Raw genomic sequence first — 7,168 nt, forward strand, 5'->3', positions numbered from 1 at the left:
TTCCTTAGTGGTTCTTCTAAGATAAGTCGTAGGGGCAGTATTGCCTCACGTGTTCCAACATTTCTACGGAATCCAAACTGATCTTCCCCGAGGTCGGCTTCTATCAGTTTTTCCATTCGTCTATAAAGAATTCGCGTTAGTATTTTGCAGCTGTGACTTGTTAAACTGATAGTTCGGTAATTTTCACATCTGTCAACACCTGCTTTCTTTGGGAATAATATTATAATATAATATAATATATTAATTCCAATCCCAAAGAAAGCTGACCTGCTATATTGTAGCTAAATGTTAAGAGATCTTTCTTTCTATGTATTCGCAGCACATTACACTTGTCTACATTGAGATTTAATAGCCATTCCCTGCACCATGCGTCAATTCGCTGCAGATCCTCCTGCATTTTCCATTGTTACAACCTCTCGATACACCACAGCATCATCGGCAAAAAGCTACAGTGAACTTCCGATGTTATCACAAGGTCATTTATGTATATTGTGAATAGCAACGGTCCTACGACACTCCCCTGCGCACACCTGAAAACACTCTAACTTCGAAAGACTTCTCTCCATTGAGAATGACATGCTGCTTTCTGTTATCAAGGAATTCTTCAGTCCAATCACACAATTGGTCTGATAGTCCAAGAAGCAAAGATAAAAGGGGGGGGGGGGGGTATTCTCACGACACCCGGTGTTATTATTTAAAAAAAAATTACTGACACAGTAAGTGAATGCTTGAATACCAGAGGAACTAACATCTGCCGTTTATAAGTACAAGGTTGGAGTTCATTCGCCCGCTTTCCCCCTAGCCACGGCTAGCGTTCATAGGGGGAGGTTGTTTTGCGTCTTCCCACTAGCACGCTGGTGCATCTCCTCACCAATTTAACGCTTCAGCAAACTATCAGCTACCTTGTTCCCAGCTTTTAATTAGGAAGGAACTCGTCGCTGGTTTAATATCCGGACTAGCCCGCTTGTTTAACGAAATCGGCGTCTGTGGGGCGCTTTCTCCTCGTTTACTGGGAGCCAGACGAAGACCGCCTGCTGTCACTGGGACTTCTAATTAAATTCCATTACGGACCGCTTCAGTAGGGGGGGGGGGGGAGAGGGAGGGGTGATGAGGGCCGATGAATCACACCACAGGGGCTGCAGAGCAAAACAGTTCACACCTTTGCTCCACCGCACGGATTCTCTGCTGACAAATGAAAGTACGTTGATGGTGCTTACAAACTGTGTTTAAGCACTCACTTAGTGCTTCTAATTAAAATACCGTGTTACGTATATTTTGGCTGTTAGACCTGTGGTGTGCGTGCTGTAAGACCTTCGGCACACACACCATCAGATTATTTGACTTGTCGCTCTAACGAAGTAGGCGAGTGTCAGCAATATGTCTCGTGGTCTTATCGTGGCGTGTTTATCTTCTGCCGTTAGGTCAGACGATAGAAATGCCATTTGCACGCTTAGAGTAGCAGATTGACGGTGACCAACTTTAAACAGAACTTGATTAATTTTCACACACATTTATTAAAGTAATAACAAGCATAGACATTATGTAACTTGATTCTGGATGCTGTTTACAATTGACAATCTGAAGTTCCTTTGGTCTTGGTACGTTAACCTTATTCTCTTCTTCGAGGAAGAAATTTCTAGGAATGTACGTTTGGACCGCAGCATTGTAAGGTAGTAAAATATGGACTGTGGGAAGACCGGAGTATTTGAGATGTGGTGCTACAGATGAATGTGGGACTGATAAGGTAAGGAATGAGGAGGTTCTGCCCAGAATCGGAGAAGAAAGGAATATGTGGAAAAAGTAGACAAAGAACGGGATACTAGGACATCTGTTAAGACATCAGTGAATGACTTCCATGGTACTAGAGGGAGCTGTAGAGGGCAAAAATGTAGAGGAAGACAGACTGGTATGCATCAAGCAAATAATTGAGGACGTAGGTAGTAAGTGCTACTCTGAGATGAAGAGGTTGGCACAGGAGAAAAGTCCATGGCGGGCCGCATCAAACCAGTCAGTAGACTGATGAATCAAAAAATAAAAAAATGAAATGATGTGCGTTGCAGATGAGCAGTGTGTGTTTAGGTTACTGAGCCGCGGCGGCTCATGCCGATAGTGCCACTCTGGTGGTTTATCTTTCCTGCCACGGTCAGGGCGGTAAGCAGCGCCCTCTGGGGCCTACGCGAGGAGTAACGAGGCGAGGTCCTGGGGGAGTGGTGCTTCGGGACGTGGTGGAAGACGGTTGTCGGGTTGACGCAGCGAGTGTGGCACCGGACCTATCGCATGGAGATAAAGTTGGCTCTGAACGGAAGGCGCCGTAGCAAGCAGCGGGAAGCGGGCGTCCCGTAATTTGTGTGAAGGAGTAACGATTTTTGCATTGGATGTCCCAGTGGTTCCCGAGAGTTGCGGTGGCTGCTTTCGGAGAAGAGAATTGGTAAGAGCTTGTGTCTACGCTCTTTTCCGTACGATGTTGCTGCCTGCCGTTATAAACGGGTGGAAATCATGCGCTTGTATTGACTATACAGGAACTGGTGATGTAAAATTACATTTGTGATTGAGTTTCACTTGTACTGTGACCATATAGAGGCGAAAACTGTGGTGGTTTCATTAGGTCTGGTTCTTTGCTGTGCAACTAAGGGAGTCAGTTATTTGATGTAACTGAGGGAGCACCATTATGTTGGTCTAAGTGATACGTTCTCCACGTTTTGTCTATGGCTTTGCGAATCGAAATCGTGTGGGAGTACACGTGTGAGCAATTTGCTATTGTATTGATGGTTATGTTGTAAAGACTGTTCTCTGGTGTGTTAAATCACGCGCTGATTTGTAGCCAATCGAAGCAGAAGTTACCATCGCTACTTGCTTATGTGCTACTGTCCTTATGATTGGCGTTGTTTGTCTTTTGATTGTGGGTGTGCTCAGGTTTAAAAAAAATTACGGCTACTATTCATAAGGGTTGTCTAGTAAGCAAATTGCTTAAGCTTTTATCATATGCTGGTCTGTTTGCCTATCACATTGGCTTTCTATGTAGTAACTGAAGGAATGTGTATGGTGGTTCAAGATTGTAGGCTCACTAGTATTGAACTGGTGTTGAGGTTAAGGGAGAGATCAGCATGCCGCAAACCCGCAAGCTGCGCATGGTTAAGTGTTCTGCTGTTGGGGAGCCGGCTGTCTGTTCTTGTATTTTGTAAGGATACGTGATGAGTGCATCGCTGTAATTTTTCGCGTGCTAAATTGCGGGGTGTCGGTGCCGTCCTACGGCTAGACTTGTGATGTATGTTATGTTGAAAGGAATTAACTGTACCAAACTTAAGAGAGCTTTTAGTTTGTTTTAGGCCTGTACATGGAATGATGCTGATATTTTGTCGATTGCGGAAATAACTTCCTGTGTGGGGAGATCCTCTGAGGGACTTGTATAGTACTGTTGCAGTGCAGTCCATCTGAAACGTGCTGCTTGAAACTTGGGACTGCAGCTCTCTGATGTTATATATTACTGTTTAATATTAAATGTCTTGGATGTAATATGGTTGTTGAGGATTATGTACTTAATTTTGATCACCGAGCGAGGTGGCGCAGTGGTTAGCACACTGGACTCGCATTCGGGAGGACGACGGTTCAATCCCGTCTCCTGCCATCCTGATTTAGGTTTTCCGTGATTTCCCTAAATCGTTTCAGACAAATGTTGGGATGGTTCCTTTGAAAGGGCACGGCCGATTTCCTTCCCCATCCTTCCCTAACCCGAGCTTGCGCTCCGTCTCTAATGACCTCGTTGTCGACGGGACGTTAAACACCACTAACCTAACCTAACTTAATTTTGATTGCTGGTTCCTTAAAGGAAGTATTTCGTTTTAAAATATGTGCTTGGTCAGAGCCTATTTAAATATGATTTTAACTCATCGTTCAAATTTTCTAGTCTTGCTTTCTTAAAAGACTTTCAGTTACATGATTGCTATTTGCCTGTTTAAATGTTTGAGTGACTTAAAGGAAAAGAATACTATTTTGTAATTTGTACAGATTGTTCCTTAGCCTGCCGGGGTGGCCGAGCTGTTCTAGGCGCTACAGTCTGGAACCGCGTGACCGCTACGATCGCAGGTTCGAATCCTGCCTCGGGCATGGATGTGTGTGATGTACTTAGGTTAGTTAGGTTTAAGTAGTTCTAAGTTCTAGGGGACTGATGACCTCAGCCGTTAAGTCCCATAGTGCTCAGAACCATTTTTGATTGTTCCTTTCGGGTAATACCTATGTGTTCAATAAATGAGTGTTTAGTCAATGGTGATGCACTGTTCTATTGCTAGCCGACCCCTTCCACTCCACAGCCTATTGAGCTGCTTTGTGTCGAAATTGTGTTCACAACACCTCTTTGATCTGACACCTCAATTACCCATTCTCACCACAGGCATAGGTTTGAGTCTGATTTAGGCCAAACCTGTGGAGACGCACATGGTATGGGGCGTATCCAGAAGAGGCAGCCCTCTTACAAACAGACAGTGTCACCACGAATCGTAACGTAAATGAGGAGCTTCTATGCCGCCGTGTGCCAGGAGGTATAAACGGCAAAGACGTGAAATTCTAAGAAGCAATACAATTGATAATTTGACCGTAGAGGGAGAATGAGAATGCTACCGGGCAATTTTGCTTCGATCATGTTTTCGGCCTGCCACGAGAGTAGAGGCGAAGCGTGAGCAGAGGTGGCTAGATATGGCGAATCTACGTGCGAGCACGGAAATTCGCGTGACGGTGCGTAAGCGAACCCCCTAGTCGATATAATATGCCGAATGGGACTCATCGTACGCGGTAACTGTCGAAAGAGTCGCGAGACTGCTTCAACGTGGTGAAGGGACAGACTGGGCTAAAATGGGGGCCACTTCCGCGTTGCTGCTACTTATGAAGCGACACGTCTTGCAGAACTGAATACAACTGGGGAGAGAGTTGGTCTCCCCTAAGTTCTGTTAAGACGAGCACCTCCACACGTTGTACTTCCGCGATAAGCGGAGGGGGAAGAAAGCAGACCTTGAAACCCGGGCTGGAGGCGTGACTCAGCCGTCTGAAGTTTAGGTTAGCGGGTCCTCGTGCAGAACATACGGTATCCTGTTCCGGCGCAACTGCGTCCGCGCTGGACATACTGGATCCTAATGATTAGAAAACTCAAGGCATTTCGCCGTCTTGACGAATTATATTATTATTTAATCAGGGAACGGGAAAATTATTTAGCTTCTTCGTACATCCATAGTTGACATGGAGGACAGCGAGACGTCGGCTGGAATAAATTTATATTAAAAATGAATAAATTCCTCCAGCTGTATTTAAGGTGTCGATTTTATTTTGGCACCTAGTTTCAACGTTGTGGGCCCATACAATTGTTGACGTCAACTGCGTGCGGCTGATTCTAGAAGTCAGTGGTGAGATATGGACGTGCTCCGTGTGGAAGGATAGTAGTAACTCACTTCACTATCATATCGGAAACAGTGGACCTAAGGATGTTTAGGAGTGTACAGACGTATGACACAAGTGACACCTAATCACCTGACCACGTTCGAAGTCCGTGAGTTTCGCGGAGCGGCCCATTCTGCTCTCTCACCATGTCCAGTGACTAATGAGGTCACTGATATGGAGCACCTGGCAGTAGGTGGCAGCACAGTGAACCTAATACGAAAAATGTATGTTTGTGGGGATGACCGGATACTTTTGAGTACATAGCGTAGCTCCGGCGTGGCGCCGTAGTCGGAAGGCCTTACTTTTATCACCGCTGGCCGGCAAAATCATAGTCTTCACAGAAACAGGGGCTTCATTTCATCGTAGCTCAGCGAATTAGCACGAAGGATTTGTAAAATGTATACCCAGACCATCCTCGTGAATTACTCTACGTGTTACTGAAAACCAGTTCAAAATCCCTACCATAGTTCCTTATGTTACGGCGGATTACGAATGGAGTGTAAGCTTGTAAAGGCAAAAATATTTTTTTATGTGATATGATTAAAAATTAACAATATTGGGATTTTTTTCTTTACTTGTACTGTGTAACATTGCTTTTTTCCAAATATTATGATTATAGGCCAACGGGAAATACTCTAATTTTGTCCGGAGCTCGTGGTCTCGCGTTCACGTTCTCGATTCCCGGCGGGGTCAGGGATTTTCACCTGCCTCGTGATGACTGGGTGTTTGTGTTGTCCTCATCAATTGATCATCATTCATCAAAGTGGCAAAATTGGACTGAGCAAAGGTTGAGAATTTGTATGGGCGCTGATAAACACGCAGTTGAGCGCCAAAGAATCAAAACATCATCATCATTTATAATTTTTGATGAATGAGTTTGCGAGTATCAAGTAATGGCCATGTCTTTTAATTGCAGTGACTTAGAACAGTGGTTCCCAACCTGTTAGAGACCATTACTCCTGATTACAGTCAGATACTGCCTAATACTCCCCTCCGCAATCATCAACAACATTAGGAGCTAACTATACTTCTGAATGAGTAAGAGTTCTTTGAAAACTTGTGTTTAAAATGACGAAAAACAGGTGATGTTTAGCTTTTTGCAGGTGTTTTATTAAACTAAGAATTAATGAGTTAGTGAGACAATTGGTACTGCTTGTTCCAAAAATTAGTTTTACAGAATGACGAAGCAATTCTCAGAGAAATGCGTGAGCTACGAACAAGTCCATCTCAGAAAAAAAAGAAAAAGTTATTCCCATAGACACTTGTTACAAAACATGCTTCGCTTGCACTACCCCTGTCCCTAGCGACATTTGCTTCACACACACACACACACACACACACACACACACTGAACCCCATTTAAAATCAAACACTGTGTACTTGTATTGGGGGGGTCTTCACTTCTAAATTGCCAGAAACTGGAAGACTTCAAGCTGCCAATGTTTCGTTTCTCACCAGTGTCACTAATAATAATAATAATAATAAAAATACAGTGGAAGCCGTTCAGAAGTGCAGTAGCCTTTACATAATTAGTGCTGCAGTGTGCTGTCAGTTTGTTCGTTTATTGTTGCGAACTGAATAATAAAGCAATATTTGATATACTGCAGGACGTACCTTTGATTAGGACAAGTCATTTTTACGTGATATATAATCATATGTTGACTGGAATACTCTCTTTCAAATTCTAAAGGTGGCAGGGGTAAACTACAGGGAGCGAAAGGCTATTTACAATTTGTACAGAAAC

The 7,168-nt window shown here is 44.0% G+C and overlaps 1 non-coding gene across 1 annotated transcript; it reads left to right on the forward strand.

Annotated features, from left to right (window-relative positions):
- Positions 1–3,552: 3,552 nt before the first annotated feature.
- Positions 3,553–3,625, forward strand: Trnaa-cgc. The gene has a single exon. It is a non-coding gene; the product is annotated as a tRNA-Ala (tRNA).
- Positions 3,626–7,168: the final 3,543 nt, after the last annotated feature.

Source organism: Schistocerca americana, chromosome 10 (assembly GCF_021461395.2).
Source record: "Schistocerca americana isolate TAMUIC-IGC-003095 chromosome 10, iqSchAmer2.1, whole genome shotgun sequence".
NCBI classification, from domain to species: Eukaryota; Metazoa; Arthropoda; class Insecta; order Orthoptera; family Acrididae; genus Schistocerca; species Schistocerca americana.